This window comes from Nomia melanderi, chromosome 6 (genome assembly GCF_051020985.1).
Source record: "Nomia melanderi isolate GNS246 chromosome 6, iyNomMela1, whole genome shotgun sequence".
NCBI classification, from domain to species: Eukaryota; Metazoa; Arthropoda; class Insecta; order Hymenoptera; family Halictidae; genus Nomia; species Nomia melanderi.
The window spans coordinates 11452476-11472088 of record NC_135004.1 but is presented as its reverse complement, the minus strand read 5'-3'; the positions used below and the strand labels follow the sequence as shown (position 1 = coordinate 11472088).

The 19613-nt window shown below is 35.9% G+C and overlaps 2 protein-coding genes across 9 annotated transcripts in view; one reads left to right on the top strand and one right to left on the bottom strand.

The window, feature by feature from the left end:
- Positions 1–19613, bottom strand: part of LOC116427947 (uncharacterized) — a 143187-nt gene that overhangs the window by 69393 nt on the left and 54181 nt on the right. For 6 of the 8 annotated variants that reach the window (XM_076368482.1, XM_076368481.1, XM_076368480.1 and 3 more), the window contains one exon: positions 12956–13175. The exons of the other annotated variants lie outside the window; for them this stretch is intronic. The gene's annotated coding sequence lies outside the window, so the exon portion shown is untranslated. The remainder of the gene's footprint in view (positions 1–12955; positions 13176–19613) is intronic. 8 annotated transcript variants of the gene reach the window in all.
- The window catches only part of Sytbeta (Synaptotagmin beta), a 229780-nt gene continuing 212530 nt past the window's right edge, over positions 2364–19613 (top strand). The window contains exon 1 of the mRNA XM_031978894.2: positions 2364–2598. The gene's annotated coding sequence lies outside the window, so the exon portion shown is untranslated. The remainder of the gene's footprint in view (positions 2599–19613) is intronic.

Sequence of the window (19613 nt, the reverse complement as noted above, 5' to 3'; positions counted from 1 at the left end):
GCAGCGGCAGCATGATCGGCCGTTGGCTCGTCATGTGCCGCAGGAATCTTTGAAATAAATTTATTTGACCCCGGCGCCCAGCCCCGCTCGATACGATGCCAAAGTTATTGCCGCATTTCGTAGCGAAACCCGCCGCGGAGAATGCGAGGCCCGGGTCTATTTGGATTCGCTAGTAAATTGTTCCTTAATTAAACTTTGTAATTTAGTAATCGCATTTAGGCCCCGCCAGCATTCCGGATATTCTTCTTTCGACCGGCTCGTCGCGCGCCTGGCGTGCTGTTAGGAGTGAACGCGCGATTGACGGTGCAGTGAACATTGGATGATTGCAACACTCAACGGGACCGGAAGCTGGCGATTATGAAGAGGTAGGATGGAATCGATCCCAAGAAACGAAGATTTTAGCGGATGCAGTACAACGCGAGTGAAGGAAGAAGAAAGACAGAGGCGTTCGGGAACGTTAACACTAGAACTACCGGATGGGTCACAATGATCTATTCATGATTTCTTTGTTTCGAATTATTCGAAAGCTGACGGGTCTCTAAGAAACTACTAGAGACATTGATTTAACAATACGCAAACGACATTGCAAAGCGATTGAAGTCTCAATAGTTGTACTATTTAGTTTCCACAGAGAAATTTGAGGAAGATAATTTGACTGAGTTCTAGTGTTAAAGGCTCGTGATGAATTTGCGACCTTTAACTTAGAAATCATTCCTTTTTGGTTCTGATTTTTGGCGAATGAAATGTTTACCATTATGTTTGTTATGATTTTCTGATGAAAGTGATGTCAAGCTTGAAAACGCATTGTTATTTTGAGAGTTTTTGCTTTTATATTATTTCCATATTGGCTTCACCGGTGTTGTCGACTGATTTTTTTCGATTTCTTTGTTTCATATGAAATTCGAAAATTGGTATTTTCTATTGGATAGGCAGAACGTTCTGTGACGAACAATGGAATCGAGAACAATAGTGAAAAAGGAACATAGGTAGTATGTATTGTATTTAATGCGGTAAATTTAATTATGTGCATATTTATGGTTCTTTAATTATACATGTATTCCAATACGCCCCGTATTTAAAGCATCTCATCTATTCCCAGAAACAATCCCGCGGCATAGTTTAAAACGCAGGAAACAACTTTTTCATACCAGGCTCTACTAACAGACCGTTGAAATTCATAAATAAATAAACTTCAATTTTTCCAAATACGATATTTCTGATTGCGAGTGCATTTCCTCCGGCCGGTGGTATACAATTCAAAGCGCATTTCACGAATATTTCAGTGCCCAGCTGAAATTTCGTGTTCGATCATGGCGTTATTGAAAAGTTGAACGTATCGTTTTCAAAGCTTAATTAATATTTGATACAAGTTCACGTGCCTCGAACGCGGTATTGAAATCAGTACTTCGTTTTAGCCGAGTAAACAATGTTTCATAATTATCCCGCGGTTATGAAATGTTGTTAGTACAAGCTCTTTGTTTACGCCATCTGGACGCAGCGTTTCGTTTCGAGAATTATATGAGGTTGTCCAGGAAGCTTTTTTCGCGTTCTGCCCATAACATTTCGTCTGGTAGAAGTTTTAGACAGATAGCATTATTAGACTCCCGGTGAAATATTAGAAAACAATTGATCAGATTACACATAATTGAATAACGTATTATTGAACATCAAATATTGTGCAAAAATTTGATTTTGATACGTATTATTAAGTAAAATTTACGAGAAACAAGAAAAATGTTAGTAATTTTGACATATTTTGGAATAATAATGAATTAAATATTAAGAAACAAAGCGCAATGGCCACGTTAACAAATAAAACGTATTGAAAAGATTGAAATCCCATGATAGAACATCACTGTTCTATAAAAACGAATTAAATTAAAAATTTGTTATTTCTCTTTCCATAAAACATTTTTAATTCGAAGTATTTATAATTTGTTTGTTTATGAATTACACACATTTCAAATTCCGTAAATAACATTAACGAATCTTGGAATAATATAAATTGTCTTCAATATTTAATAGAAACGTTCATTGTTTGGTTATAATTTATTTCAATTTTTTTCAATAAGTGCACTTATTCTGTTTTTGTCAAGCATACTATATTTAAAATATTTAAGCACATAAATACATACTATCAAAATAAAACACTTAAACGTTTGATAAAATAAAAAAAAGAACATTTTCAACCCTCGAATTTCGATTCCATTTCAACTGCACGAGACGAAGGAGACAATTATTGTAACGGGATTTTAAACGGTACACCTTTTGCCGCCGCGAGTCAATCGTTCGAAAAATGTATCGATATCGATGGTTGCGATTCTCGCGGTGGCGCCAGCGTCACGTCGTTCATAGTGCGAAAGATGTAAAGACGCGCAAGAGGCTCGCCGATTCAAGAGGAAATAATATCCACGATTTTCCATTGCATCCAACAAGTATCGCCATTAATCTTTTCCAAAAGTGAACAATGTTGTTTCGTGGTTCTGTTAAACAAATAGTTCGGTACAAATATTCCCGTATTATTCGAAATGAAGACATTGAAGAAATGATGTCTCCGAAGACACAATCAAAATGCATCTCCGTCGAATCTGCAAAACCGTTAGTATCAATTTTTATTTCTCTTTATTTATTAATAATAAGATTCATAAACGGTAAACGATCAGTATTATATTTTTCTGTGACATAATTAACACTAGAACTACCGATCAGTCAAATCGAAATTCCAAATTTTTCTATAGGGACTCTAAGGCTACGGCTATTGAGATTTCAATTGACTTGATTCAATTTACGTGTTACTAAGTCAATGTCTTCAGTAATTTCGCAAAGAAGCATTATTTTCAGTGATCGTAAAAGAATAATTCACGAATAGGTTATTTTGAACCAATCGGTAGTTCCAGCCCTTTGCACTCGAGAGGCGACTCTTATTCGACATTTGATTCGATACACCGAAATTATGAACACTGAAATTCAATATTCAATGTTGTATTATCAACACATGAACCTTAGAAATAAACTAGATCCAACCCGTAATTTATGTAAGAGTTTCCCTTATATTACTTGCTAATAATATCATCAATATTTCAACAGAGAATAATAAATATTTATAACGAAGAATATTGTCGAGTGCAAAAAGCTAGGGTTAAGGATAAGTGAAATATTATATCCGACACGCTTAAGTTTTTAAGCGTAAGTATATATTTATTTAATTCCAATTTTTATGAAACTAGAAGAATTCAGACCTGTAGGAATAATCGCCAGGTGGTTGGTCAGGTTCCCCGAGCATTGTAGTACATATAATGAATCGAAATTTCTACCGCGTTTGGTCGGTTAGCCGCTCGCGCTGTGGCGCTCCGCGTACCGCTTGGTAGTGCATCTTTGTTCGAAAGTTGCAGCATTTTGCCTCGGGAACTTTGCGAAGTCTTGTCTAGTTTCTGATTCACTTTCTGGCATGTTAATAATTTATAACGGGTCACTGGCGGGGGAAACGTTGCTCGCGGTGGAACCGAGAACGAATAACTTCGCGAGGAACTTAATCAAAATGGAGCAACATGGGTAATCAAAATGGCGGGATTATGTTCGATGTTTGATCGGTTGTATACAAAATGGCCGACATGATCGATGGAAAAATTCGGTAAACAGAGTCGATGGAGGACGGATGTTCGGTGAAATATAATTGGTCGTTGGCGTGATATGTAAAATCATTCAAGTTTTTTGCGAGTTTTCTTAATCTCTTGCGCTGGATACTGATTCGGAAACTTGGCGAAGCCTTGCACGAAGAACTTCGTTTTTACCTATTTTACGCAGATGTGTATACTAATTTTGTTTATTAATAGTTTTGTATAGACCGATACATTTCAAGACGTCATAAGACGTCATTGGGAATTTTGACAATAGACAGACAAGATGTTAGTCCTGTAGCATATAACTTTCTTTGCAACTAAGGTCAATTGCATACTTAATGCAATTTTACTTCGCAAGAAATGCACAGAATATTTCGTTTACTATAAGTTAATATAATATTCTACAATATTTTTTATTATAATAATTTCATAATAATAATAATATTATAACATTTTATTATAAATTAATATGTTAATGAGAAGAGAAAATATTGAAGATGGCAAAATAGTCTTTCTCTTCGATCCATGTGCAGCGAGGAACAGTGATTTCTGTTAAATTAATTTAGAAATCTTCAATATGAGTTTCACTTGTCATTACAGGGCAAGGGTTTAAAGTTTCGGTTGGCAACGGGGGTTGTGCCATCTTGAATCATTGATTTACTGATGCAGCGAAGACCTTTACGGTGCCAGCCACTTATAATAGCTTTGAGAAAGTTCGCTGCCGCTTGTAAACGTGGAGAGTGAATTTACTTTATTTCCTTGTCGAAAGCATCCTCGAGCGCTAATGAGATTTAAGGAGATCTTTGTCCTTTAAGTTTCATAGACGTTTAATTTCCTTTATGCCACCGTTTAAGCCAGCACAGTGTATCTCGATTATCGTTAGAAAATCATTTATAAACCTTTCTTGTACGATGCGAGTACAGAATATAAAGTAGCGATCAGTTTGTTGTATTTTTCTTTTCATCGCAGCGAAAATTAGCACTGGCGAACACGTTTTTTGATCATTTACATACGGTATTAAGTTTTTACGTATTCAGGTGCTTACAAACATTTGTTGCTGTGTCTTTTAGTTTGTGTTAGGAATAAATGTTATAAATAAGGATAACGTTATAAACGTTATAACATGGATAGTTTGATGAAGTTTAATTTAAGGAGATGAGATTTGTTTATGAATTTATTTAATAGATGCAAGACTTTGTTTATTATTTTTGTATTACTAATACAAATTTTGCTTATAACTCAACGTGAACTGAACCGTGCCGACTATGTTGTAATTAAGCGAAACCTTATAAAAACAAAGTACAGCTTAAACGAAAAATATTAATCTTTAATTCATTGATACAGTAAAAAATAGGAAGATTGATATTTAATAGAATATTTTCACCGTCAGTTGTATTATTAGCTCATCAGAACAAGCTAAAATCTTTGAACAGTTTATACATGCAGCGGCTGCAGATTCTGAAATTTTTAGCAACAAGCGAAAATATTTGATGATTATGAGTACGTTTTGAATGTCTCAATAGACTGCTTCGAATCAACGAAGAAATATGTGCATGTCACGTGTATGAGAACACAACTTAGTCATAAATAGGCTTCATGCTCATATAGGCCGCAGTTTAAAGTTTCTTGGGAACGCCGAGGAGGATTAGGGCTCTGGTTGGAAAGTTCTACTTTCAGAAGGCTTACAACCGATACATTTGTTCTTGACAATAATTAATGTCCAGGATATATCGTGACTTATATACCGCTGCGCAATCGTGGGAGTAATGCAGTTTCGTAATCTTGTTACATATGCAGTAAGGAAGTAGTGCAATAGTAAAATTGCAAAATGTACAGCAGAATGGTCGGGTTACGCAAGCCTACGTAGTAAGGAAATAAAATAACAATATTGTAAAATTTTATTAGGCTTATACAGGGTGGATCGCGAAGCGTGATCAGCTTAGATTATACTGCTACTAGCGGCTGGACCGGAAATTTTGCTAGATAAAATAACATGGTTCAAGGAGAGCTTTAAGATGATTCTACCAAATTTGTTAACCTTTTTTCCAGAGTTATCAAGGTCAACATAATTCAACAAACACGAGTGTTACTCAGTCCATTCGAATTCAAAGTAAATATTCTTCTGTAATCAATTATTGTACTTAAAAGGAAACATAGGCATAGGATATGCCTGGAATTTTTCACTCTTTCCAATAAATTATTAACACTCCGGTGACCGGAGCTTCTAAATTACTCGATAACAACAACAATAAGAAAGCTGACGTGAAATAAAAATATTTAATGACATAAGTAGCTGGATAACAACGTAATATGAGTATTGTGATACCAAATCATTAATAATTATTTCTGTAACCGTTTGTCTTTGTTATGAAAGAATATTACGATACAAAACGCTCGAAACTCTCATGGCAACGTGTTAATGACAAACAAAGGGTTAAGGCACAAGTCAATCGAAGTCTCAATGAATGCACTTTCACCATTCTTATAGAAAAATAACTTTTCAATCCAATTGCTCGGTAGTTCTAGTTTTTGGAAATGAATTCGTAAGACGAGCGGTTAACTTTCCATGGGAAGAGGTGTACTTCCGAATTTCCCATTTCTCGCAACGTCCCTGTAGATTATTATTTATCCAACACACGAGATAGGAGATACGAGGTGGCTGATGTGTTCGAGGTTTTCCCGGCTTAAGCCGATCCGCGAGGGCGAATTTGTACGACAAACGAAAACGTCTGGTCGCCTCGAAGGCGAGACCAACCCCTGTGCATGTGCATTGGTCCGCATGTGTGGGTAACACTCGGAAACCTCGGACCATACTATTGTGCTAGTACGTGGCTGCGGTTGAAATCGGCCAGCGGCCGCGTTTTGTGGTTCGACGTGTCGTGTAGTGCCTTTTCGCACCACTCTAGGCGACGAAACGGCTCGTGTATGAGAAGGGTGGCCGAAGAAACACTTCAGCATCCGATTCGTATTCCCCACGGTGGCAACCGGAGCTTTTGTTCCATCCCTCTAGCTGCGAAGGGCTGTTTAGGTGCGAGCGAGAATGTGTTCTTACTTTATCAATTCCTGATAGTTTCATTATCCCGCGGATCTGTAGATTTTATTGTTGTTCTATGGGTGATTGATACTTCGATTGGATTATAGATTTGTAGATTTTACCATTGTCGCCTGATCGATTTCTGATACTTCGATTACCTTGTAGGTTTTCAGATTTTGTTATTTTTGTTTTTATTTACTTGATACCTTGATCACTTTGTGGTTTCCTAGATTTTACCGTTTTTGCTTCTTTTTTCAATTTCTGATACTTCGATTACCTTGTAGGTTTTTAGATTTTGTTATTTTTGTTTTCTTTTGAATTTCTGGTACTTGATCACATTGTGGGTTTTCGGATTTTACCATTTTTAATTTTACTTTCTAACAATCGCATAGGTTTCACGTTTCAATCCTTAAAATCCTTATATCTTTCCCAAATACGATTTTACCATTTATTTGCCGAAGTGATCAACTGCATGAAATACAAACTGAGAGAAACGATAAACTGATATTATTAGAACCTCAACCAAACACATAGCAGTAAATGTGAAATAATTAAAATATGGAGATAGGAAGTTCAGCCTCCGAATTGCTCATATAATGAAACATTTCGAAATAGTCAATTAATATGTTGCGGAATTAAAGAAAAATACTATCGTTTATAAACGAAAATGTATTCGTTGCCAAATCGAATGCATATAAATTCACTGCAAACAAATTATATAGAAGATATTCGAAAGGATTATTATCTTTTTTATTTAGACTGAACGTTTCACCTTACCTTTCTTCACTTTTGTTCATAAAGCCACTGCATCTGTAACGCCTGCGAGGGTTTAAGGATAAAACCTAATTTATCATTTAGAGGATCCAGCTTTGACGAACTCTCAACCCCAACTTCCAAAGTAATTCTCAGAATCAATTTACCCCCGGACTTGCCAAATTACATTTACGAAGCATCGGAATTCCCACGCAGGGAACAAGAAACTTTTTATTACAACGAACGAGATGAAAGTATCAGGGTACAAAAGTGCTGCGCTGGTACTCCGCGCTCCGCTAATTGACTTCGTCGAATAAAGGTTTAACGAACGAGAATTTAATCGAGCATCTTCATCGCTTTGCTTCGCGCAATCGAGTTACTCCCGGACAGGGAAATTTGTTCGACGTAACGAATTTATTAAATAACCGGTCGCCACGGTGAAAAGTGGGGCAATCATTTTTCAGATGGAAACTCGATTCTTCCGATTCCTGGGGATCCTTCCAGGGGAACGCTCGTGGAGCTTCCATTTTTCCGGTCGAACCGAAGCCAGAAACAGCTGAGCACTCCTTTTCAACCCTTTACCTTGTAATAACGTGTCAAACACGTGTTGAACATTTCAAATAGAATTTAAAGAGCATAAAGATTATTCAACTCTTCTGAATTGAAATCAAATATTATTCTTCTGCTATCACTTACTATATTTTAGAGGAAACATAGGCATAAAATATGTTTAGAATTCTTCTCTTTTTTAAATATATTATTAACGTCTTGTGCTATGTTTCCTTTCTGAACTGTGATCGATCTAACTACTTCGTTAGTAATAATTTATTGAAAATACGAGAAAATCCCAGTTTCATTCTATGTCAGCGTGTGCTCTAACACACGGAATAATATGTAATTTCCATTCAAACAAATTTAATAATATTTATGTCTATCAAATTCTATTTGACTTCACTATAAGTACATTAACTGTCAGATTTTATATTTTAACTACGTCAAATCAAGTGGTGACTAAGAGTTATCTCCCCAGTGCAAAGGGTTATATTAGATTTAATATAATTTTATAATTAGACTATAATTAATTTATGGATTAAATGTAACTAGCTAACACTAGATTAACGAACATTTACTGTACAGTTTATTCTATCATTTCTAGAGAAACTGATATCCGTTCGTTTAGATTTTATAAATTAGAGGTTCAAAAGCGGACAATTAGGATACACATTTGCATACCTGCATTAATCAAAATCGACCCAAACATTTACCAAATAACATTTATAAAAATTAATATCAGTCAAATTGACTGGTTCTGTGGATCTAGTGTTGACCGTAAGATTAATCTAGAAATAATAACTAGATGCGTTGGCGTACGACATAGCTGAAACAGCTTGACCCGGATTCTTCGAGCGATAAAAGACTCGCTAACGGAACGTTCACACGCTCGACAGATTGCAAACGAAACGACCAAAGTTGACTTCTTAGCGTGGAAATCCGAAGCTTTTAAATGTTCCTTTTGCCGCGCGGGATAAACTTTTATGTTTCTTGCTCGTGATTCTGCGCGGGTAAACTGAATAATTAGAAGACGCAGCAGCGTGTTGAGAGTAAGGACCAAGAGGAACGAGATGCAAGGATAATCTGGCTATTTTTTCGTAAATTTGACTTGTAAATGAGAAACTGGAGAATTCTTTCTTCCCGCGGGATGAGATTATAAGCGTAAATTTCGTTACTAAAATTTGCATGTTCGTATTAGTATTGTTGGACGAGGGTCATTGTCTTCAACTTTATGGATCTTTTTTCAACTGCGCCACACTTCTCGGTTTACCTGAATATGTGAAATAATACTAATCGCTTGCTCTATGAATGACTTTCCTAGATTTAACCAAAACTACAATTCTTTTTATTCCCGCTTTTTAGTGTTCGATGAAGTATTTTCTTAAATAAACGTTACTTAATTATTATAACTGGATAAATATTTTGAAACAGGCTTTCGGGATAGATGGTTCTGAAAGACACAAAAACGATCGTTGAACAGACTTGTTCTCCGGAGTGTTCGAATAAATGAGGTTCTACTGTAAATAGATAAAATAATCTTATTTAATAACAGGTGCGATTGTAACAAGTATTTAACACTAGGTTTACAGATATTTAGTGTGCAGTTTATCTTAGTGCTCCCAGAAAAGCGGTTGCTTATCCATTTTATTCTCTCTAGTGTTAAGATCCTTGGCTTCCCTGTAAGCTTTTCTTCTGAACTCAAGGAAAGGTCCCGTGTCAAAGTTCCTTTTAGCATCACCGGAAGCAAGACGTTCCCTTGTAGTCGACCGTTCATTAACGTTCCCCCGTTTTGTTCCGCGTCATCGTTTTTAATAGCCCTTATGTATCGCCGGGGAAGCTTTCTTTGTCCACGCCGACGAACAACGCTCTAAATTCCGTTGTCATTGAAAACAGCGATTCAATTAAACGTCCCGCGTGCGTTGCGGTTAATAAAGTTTATTTTACAAACAACGGACCAATTGTATGGCCATTCGATCTACGTTTTTTTTCTGCTATGCGGATTCTAATTGGGACGGAAGGGAAAATTCTCGCAGATTGAATCGTAGTGACGAGTAACTCATTTTTTTGAGCGTTCACCGCAAAATTACTGGCCAAATTTGGTAGGGTCGGGCTTTTATTTTTGTCGCGCGATGAAAATAGAAAAACTACCGATTTTTCTATGCTTCCCGGTTACGCGACGCGAATACCGTTTATTTATTAGAAGAAAGATATATTTTCAGCTATCATTTCTTCGCTGTCAATTCATTTAAAATAATTTCGAATACTTTGATTGAAATATATAAGTTTCAAATACTTCAATTGAAATATTTAAGTTACAAATAGTGTAACTGTAATATTCAAGTTTCAAATGCTTTAATTGAAATATTTTCATTTCAATTGCGTTAATTGGAATATTTTCATTTCAAACGCTGTAACTGAAATATTTAAGTTTCAAATAGTTGAGTTCAAATATTTTTATTTCCAATACTTCAATTTAACTATTTACATTTAAGATTGTTCAACAGTTTGACATAAAACAAATTTGAAAACATTTCAAAACATTTGTACTTAATACCGACGATTAAACGAAGGATTTGGATGTTTCAAGTTTATATGTTTCGTGAAATTTCATGCTGTATGAACTCAATGCTCGAAACACAAGCAATTGTCTTTTTTTAATATTCTTTTTTTTTCTGCTGTAATATGTTTCATATCGATTTATCGAACCGCAGCATCGCCGGTCACGCGATACAAAGTCAGAATCCGGATGGAAAACAAAATGTATGTATGTGGCCCTGTTAAAAGCTACGTTTGACTTCGCACGCTTAATTGCAACTCAAACGCAAAACCGAGAGGTAATCCAAATTAATTGCGAACCATTGATCGTCCTCGTAATTTCTGTCAACAGCTGTTTAACTTTGTTGATTCCGGAAACAATGCGACGTTGTTATTTACCGCGATCTTGTGTGTATCACTTTCAATTAGCAATAAGTACTGCGTGTTATTGAAATACAGACCGACTGCGAATGCATAGGTATGCACATCCGTAGGTATATAATAAATAATCATTAATTTACTTGTTAATTAAATTGCAGGACCGCCCTAAGCTATTGTTACGTTCTAGCTTTGAATATCATCGAGACTGTAATTTCTTAGATGAAAATGAATAGTCAAGAGATCGTGATCTTTCTACTTCCGATGCAAATGAAATTTCTAGCATTCTTATCTGTTATTAACAGTTAACAATGGAGAATGGATTTACAAGTTTTATTCACATAATAAATATTCCCAGTTACCTTCAGGAAAATTATACAGTAAAATTTTCCAATGAACAGTATTGGATACGACTGTGTAAAACAAATATACGTTAAAATGGGATACCCTGTATACTTGATTATGTCTGTCTGTTCTCTTTTATCGATTATTTCACGGAGAAGCTCGAAAGCTTCGTTTCACTTGCGCCATAATATTTTCAGTTACTGAAAAATACATCCGTTGTGCTCATTCCGATGGAAAGCAAAACAGGGGTTAAGGGGTGAGGTCTCAGGGAAATTTCAGTGGTTCTCTTGTATCTTATTTCATTTATCTTTTGATGCGTTTATTTTAGCATTAACCCGAGAGGTAATACTCGAGAGACAGCATGCTGGCGGGAAATTTATAAACCAACGAGGAATATTTTTTATAAAAAAAATTTGCCTTCCTCAATTAATTCAAACGTAATAACAGGCACGTATACCATAACCATTATTATATTCTCCGTACAATCACGTGATACACGCATTATCTTCCCTCGTGTCCACTGGCGGTAGGGAGATTTCGGTATGACCTTTCATCGAAGTTTCCATCAAAGAAGCCGGAGAAACAAAATTACCGGGCGAAAGACGGGCAACATCGCCCGTTGAAGACGACGAATGCATTCGAGTACATTATTAACGTTCGGCCGTGGAACAGCGGTCTCTGTCGACTTAGTCGACGACAGACCGCCATGCTGCTCGGCTTTCAGGGTAATTAAATGGCCAATGGGATGGGTGACGGGGAGACACAGCCTACAAAGAGGAATAGAGACAGGGAGAGAGAGGCTAAAACAGAGATAGAGAGATATTTAGAAACAAGAGGCAGAGAGAAAGAGAGAGAGAGAGAGAGAGAGAGAGAGAGAGAGAAGGAAAGAGATATAGATGCAAGAGAGGGAAAAGGGTATAAAGTTGCGCGAGGGAAAGCTGAAGGGACGAAGGGATAAGGGAGGGAAAGAGACATATAGTTACGAAAGAATGGGGCATAAGCTAGGAAAGAGAAAAAGATGTTGCGAGAGAACGAAAGAGAGAAAGTGAGGGAAAGAGACATGTAGAAAAGAGAAAGAAACATAAGCTAAGGGAAAGAACGAAGCATAATATTAAGGAAGGAAGAGAGAGCAGGCGGAAGGGACATAGAGCTAGAGATAGAAAGAGACGTAAGCTACAGAGAAAAAAACTATAATGTTAAAAGGGAAAGGGATATAAAGTCAAGTGAGGGGAATGAAGTTAAGAAGAAGAGGGAAAGCTGAAGGGACATAAAGCTAACAGAAAACAGTCATAAAGTGAAGAGAGAAAGGGACACAGAGGTAGCAATAAAGGACAGTAGTCGTAAAGTCAAGAAAAATAGAAAGTGAAAGAAACAAATCAAGAGGAGAGCTACAGAAATCGAAAGGAATACGGAATCAACAATAACAAAGTAAACAAGATGCAGAAGTTAAGAGAGAAACAAACAGAATCCAAGGAGGCAGACAAGAGAACACACAGCTAAGATAGACAGGTGATATTAGGGTGGGCGAATTGTAAAACATGGCGGCTGCAGGAAGGGTTGTTCGTCGACGTCCTCGACGTGTGTGCACGCGCGTAAGCGTTCGCCCCGATACTGGCTAGTATAAGGCGACACAGGTGGGTGGTGTGGGAGAAAGCCATACGAGAGGCAGGAAGGAGACAGAAACGTTGTAAACGCTGATGGAACGCCGGGCCCATCACTCTCGCGCAAATCTGATTACCTTCCACGGTAGCTCCGGCCGTGGCCCGTTCGCCGTCGCCCCTCGGACAGCTCGCACGGATATTGCTGTGCGTGGGTGTGTACAGTGGCCGGAAGTGATTCTTGTTGAACCGGCTCGAAGACGGGGCTACACTTTAACAGTTTGACCGTTGATGAGCGTCCGTCGCGATTCCCCGGGGATGATTGCTTCTCCTTTTTGGCGCGCCGATTGCCATCTTACCCTGGAAAATTTGATTATACGTTGAGTGGTTCAGGATAGTAGTGGCGCGACTCCTATTTCCGAGTCTCGGGATAACAAAGCTTTCGCGAAATGCTTTTGGATTGATAGAATACTATTACGTGCCGTTTATTCTTCCGTCGTATAAAATAATATTGTATTTTAACACATTGTTGACCGTAATTCTATGTAGATGCTATTCTATGTCACCGGTTATTATTCTGTAATTAAATATGAAAGTGAAATCTAAATAAATTTTAATAAACTTTATTCATACATAATGAATTGAAATGAATCTTTGGATATATGTTTCTGCTTTGAATATTTTGCTTTCGAAATATTCTATGTTGGCCTGCGTTTTGAAAATTGAAATGGAAACAATGGGTTAACAGTGTGTTAATAGTAAACATACCGTGACAGGTTTAATTAGTGGTATTAAAATTTGATCCAACACTAGGTGTACAGAACACGTCAATTTGACGCATATCGAATTTTATAAATGTTACTTGGTAAATGGTATCGCTTCGTGATTGCAAAACGTGGCGCGAGTAAAATTGATTCCTTGACCTGTGATTTATTTCGTAATCGTACTTGATAAAACAACTTTGTAGATTCTTTCTCTCGAAAACTCAGAAATAGGAGTTACCACTATTATTCTGGGACGCTGAGTTATTTAATTATGATACAGTAGTGTCTTAATTGAGTCGCTATTTTTCGCGATTTAGATTGTCCAGAATTAAATTAGTATCTCCGAATATATACGTACGTATTTTACAAATATACTTTGTGACATTTCTTCTTATGCATTATTTGTCATGCAGAATTTATCTTATGGACATTGTGAATTTGTTTGTTGGGAATTGATTAGTTTTTCCTATAGTTAATGATTAGTATTTTCTATGGTTAAAAGAAGAAGATAATGATTTATAGATTCTGCACAGAGTCCCACGCAATTGCATCAAATTTCGATTTATCACAGTCGACGGCGGAAACGTATTTCATTGAGAAAGGTCAAATGGTTCCGAATGGTGCTTAATTTTATGCGTAGGCTTGCTTGCGAAGTTCATGAATAATATGTTCGAAGGGTTATAAATAGATATGCTTCGTTATAATTACTGCGTTAGTGAAAGTTATAATAACCCAAAATCATTATCAGAGCCATGGAATATATTACAAGATATATGAAAATATTTAATGTAGATATTATAAAGAATGGAACTTTTTGAAAATTTTCATTCTAAGTTTTAGCTATTACTTTTTCACTGATCATTCAGAGATCTAAACAGAAATTCAATTTTCTGTAAAAATCTTTTGTTTGATCCAAAATTGTACAATTCAATGACAATGAAATCAATTATTGACACATTTGTCAAATACTCTATCTTGCAACACTACACCTATTAGCACAAATTTCGTAACACGTCTCTCCGCAATGATTGCACTGGCTCCAATCTTTCGATGACGGATCAATTTTTCATTGCAATAAATGCAATATTGAAATTTCGAATAACATATTTCAGGCTAGCCACAAATTCGTTCGTTTCGATTCCAACACGTGCTGGTGACAAACAACGGTTTGAAACAATTGACGATATATTGGTTTAAATGTAGAGAAGATAACATTCTTATTATTATTCCTTTCGCCCTGTGATTCTATTCGCCTCGGTCTACCCTACAAAACAAGGAGTACCCCCAAGTCTCAAGAATCGTATTGTTCCAATTTTTAAAAAAATTTGAAAATAAGTCAATCTAATTCCTCAGTAGTTCTAATGTCAATTTAATAAAATGTTACCGCGGGACTGTTACCGAAGGAGATTCTGATAGAAAGAATGGGTTAATGTTTATAACGCGAGAGGTGATAAAGTTGAGTCTCCGCGAATGCGAATCGCTCGCAATCAGGTGTACCGAATACGCGAGCCCACATGTGCGCGCCTCGGGCACGGTGAACCGGAACTTGTCTGGCGGCGGCCGTCTCGAAAATCGAATTCGGTACTTCGCAGGTTTGCCTCCGCCATTGATTTCCGCCTCGTTTCGCCCTCCCTGTCCAGGGAGCACCGGGAACAGAGGAAACCGGGGCCGGGAGAGCCCTCCGAACTGATGGTCGTTAAATGAAAATTGGGTTCGTGAAAATGTGGCGACGACGGTCTCCCGCCAGACGATGGCCGGCAGCCATAGTCCTCTCTTACGTGTCGTTCTCCACGATTACCTTCGGGATATACGTACACGACGCTCTAAAAATTTCGATTCCGACAGTCCGACACCTCACACTCGACGAATTCGATTTTGTTCAGCGTAAATGGAGTTTTATTCACACGAGGAGTGGTTACGAATTATTCTTCTGATGCGTTTTAGGCTATACCTTGAATAATGGGGTTATTGCACTGAACATAGTGCATTTTCTTTACTTTGAATAACTGTATTTTTAGCACGTTAAATGCCATGGGGTTCATCGGTGACTCCCAACCAAATCGAATTACTACAGTTCATTCAATTAAACGATGATTATTTGAGAACATTTCTATATTACAAATAATGCTTCCTAGTTTCGTGATATTAAACTGGAAGAACGAGCAATAATAATAATGCAATTCAATCGAATGGTTCAATATCATATTCTTTCCATTCTGTGTATTTTGCTCTATGAAATCGTGTGGCATTCAACGTGTTAATAAAATAAAGGCAAATTGTACCGTACGAGGATCTTTGTGGTTGATAGCTTAAGTACTAAACAGCTGTCGGTGCGTGTGTTTTGGTTGATTATTGTGTAGTAAACTTTTTTCACAAAATTCATATTAGAAGGAATATATATTCAGGGGTGAAAGGGTTAAAGGGCTGTCGGATATCTTATCTCGTCACGATTTAACCGATTTCCAATTTTTATTGGAAAAGGATATGAGAATTTGGTTAACGTTTTATTTGTGTATTGAGTTAAGGACTATAGTAAGTATCTTAATATTGTTTCAAATTTTCACAAAATACACAACACAATATTTTTACAAAGGACGGTGCAGTGTTATTTTCTGAAAATTTTGTACCGCCCTTCGTTGGAAGGTGAATCAATAAATAATGTAGAAATTTTCGATAAAGTAGCTTCATGATATAAATTTATAACATTTGCCTGGCCTTTTATTTTTTTAAAAGGGCGAAGGTGTTTCGGAATGAAGATCAATATTATTACAAGCTGCACTGCTTCCGAGTAACTAAAACATGAATATTAAATTCCACTGAACAATGGGATTTACTTATCGGAAAATCTGTTGTTATATTAATCCTTTCACTCCACGGTTATCGTGAGTTTAAATACACATTATTTTAAAAAGAAGTCACACGACCCTTAGTACTTTCGATACTTATTATTCATTCAACATTCTTACATTCCTGTTATAAACAAAAGAAATGTTTATCAATACATATTTTTCACCCAAAAATATAGATGTCATTTTGGAAATCTCCTTTAAAATGTAAACAGGAATTTCCCAAAAATATAACTTTTTCTATTGTGCCGGGTAATATAAAAATAACTAGAACTAGCTAAAGTATTAATGAATACTTGGGATGATTTTAGGACGCTACCGCTGTCTTTGCGTTAAATAATAAATCCCTTTAGTATATACCTCCATCTATTTTTTATTCAATCAGAGAAGGTGACGCGAGAAAGATTTATTCAACAAAAAAAGGGATTTAATCTTAGAAGTAACGTACCAGCCAAAATAACTGATTCCGATTTTTTAAATTTGCAGTTACTAATAAAAGTGCTAAATACTTGAAGTTATTTAAAGGATTAATAGTTTCACTTACATAATGCATTGAATATCAGCAGAAACTTGAAAAAATGTACTTGTAGAATTTTTATGAGAAATACATATCAATCACATTAATCCTCTCGAGATTTTCTCTCAGAATTAGGTTTGATGAAGCAAAATTATTAAGTTTGATATCCAGTATTTTTGTATGATGCATGAATGCTTGAAACATTGGAACAGAATATTTTTATTCCTCAATTTATGTATAATATCTCTGTCTGTTAGCTTTAAAATGTGTCTGATATTTTTATCCTATTCACTATATTTATAAGGAAAAATAAATTGGCTGCGAATAATTAAATGAGTGGCTCAGAATAATAGCAGTCTATCCTCTATTTTTGAATTTTTGGAAAAACTAGTATTAATAATTAATAATACTTAATATATAATACTTAACAATTACTAATAGTAATATTTGATAATGATTAATATTATTAATAGCATTCTAATATTAATATTTAATTAATCCAAGAATGTTACACGAAAGTTTTCCTTCTCAAGAGTTCAAGAATAGTAGTCAGAACAGAATTATTTTGAGGCATTCAAACGTTCGATAGCTCCAGTGTTAACTCGCTGAAACATACATTAGATTCTCCATGTGTGTAAAAACCTGTCGATACGTTTCTTTTTTTCTTGGCGTTGTTTCCTGGCCAAGCCGGATGAAATATTCACGCGGCTGAAAGTGGTCACAGGAATGTCGCGTCGTGTACTTTGTTACATGCATTACACCGTGGTCGAATTTTCCGAGCTTTTGCTCCTCAAAGGGCGTCGGTTTCGATACGAAACAACGCGGTCAATTTCGGAAGAGTTTACAAGACTTGTGAGGGTCCGCAGCCGGACGGCAATTTCCTCTTCGCTTTCCGGCGCTGCGTTTGTGCGGGTTCGTCGCCGTGTCCCACCGAAAATATGCGGCAAATTGGTGTCTATACTGCTGCCCGTAAATCATGGTACGCTTGCTTCGTGAAATATGATATAACGCGTGGAGTGACCGGGAAAAGTATTTGTACGGAGATCTGCGAGTTGTTTCCATTTGACGATACCAGTGTATTTTAGTGTTTTAGTGTTTTGGAATTTTGGTACTTTGGTACTTTGAAACTTTGGTATTTTGGTACTTTGGTACTTTGGCACTTTGGCACTTTGGTACTTTGGTACTTTGGTACTTTGGTACTTTGATACTTTGATACTTTGATACTTCAGTAGTTTGATAGTTGGATAGTTTGACAGTTTGGTGATTTCGTAGCTCGGTGGTTTGGTAGTTTCCACTTTTGCTAGTTTGCAATTTTGTAATTTTGCAATTTTGCTAGTTTGCTAGTATGTTATTTTCCCATTTTGACATTTTGCTACACTATTAAGTATATTACTATTTTTTGTGTTTCAATCTAAAGTAATTTTTAACACTATATTTATGGAACCCGATAGTTTGACGAATATTAAATATCATAAACATTATTTAGAAAAAGTTCACGTCAATTTTGGAAGCTTTGATTTCTAATATCTATATGAATCGACCCCTATTTTTTCAGGAACGATAAAATAAATGTCCATAAAGGTAAATAAATATGTGAATAAATGTAATATTAACGTTAAGTAACGTTACATTTTTTTTATTAATGGCGCATGTGTTTTATAGAAGAAAATGTACACAGTTCATTCCAGTAATCGGCTTATACGATTGATATTTTATTTTCATAAAAACAAGATTTTTATTTTATGATTGACAAAAAGGTAAATACAGTATGCAGAGATATTTTTTAAAATATAAATAAAAGTATGAATATGAATATAAATGTACATATAAATGTAAATATAAATATAAACATTTTTCACTTTTTATAAAATTTGAAAGTGTAGAAACCAGGGCTAATCATAACTTATTCGTGTGAACACTGTGCATGCCTAGTATTCAGTTAACGTCTGAAACACTTCCGTGCTTCATAAAGAAAATGAGATATTTATTAAAGAATGAGTGTCAATCCCTCTTGGGAGAATACCGTGAAGTGCGAAAATACTGTACCCCGATTATTTGTCAACGACAGCAGCCATACAGCTGTAAAATTCGTAAAGAATACATTTCATTCGTTCCCTCGCCTCTCGTCAAGTGAATAAAGTCGGACTATGGTCAGACCAAGACTTATGAACTGTGGTTCCTTGGTTCACTAAAATAAAGCAAAGTTTATATTTTACGTTGAAAATGAATGTTCGATGTTACATAATTAGAGAATTTTCCTTGGCGTTACATTAATATTCTGAATTTTATGAAATATTGGCTTACTCTGTAAGTAATGCACTTTAATACCTCTTTTATTTCAAAAATTAATATAAGTGAAACCTTTTCTAGTCTACGATATATCCTCCTTTATTAAAAGGGCTTCGTTTATTGTCGTTACGAATTGTTGTTATAAACACAGATAACATATACAATATTTAATTAATTTTTCTAGAAAAATGTTGTCTGTAAATAATTATTTTCTTCTGTTATTAAACATAGAAATGAATTCAGTAATCTTCCATTTAATTTATTATAAATTCCGCTATTTCGTTTGCACACTTTTTATAAAAGTTTAAATTGATGCGAAATAAATGAAGAGCACTGCACGAACAAGACATCCCATCGGAACTTGTTTTTTTCTATACGAGAT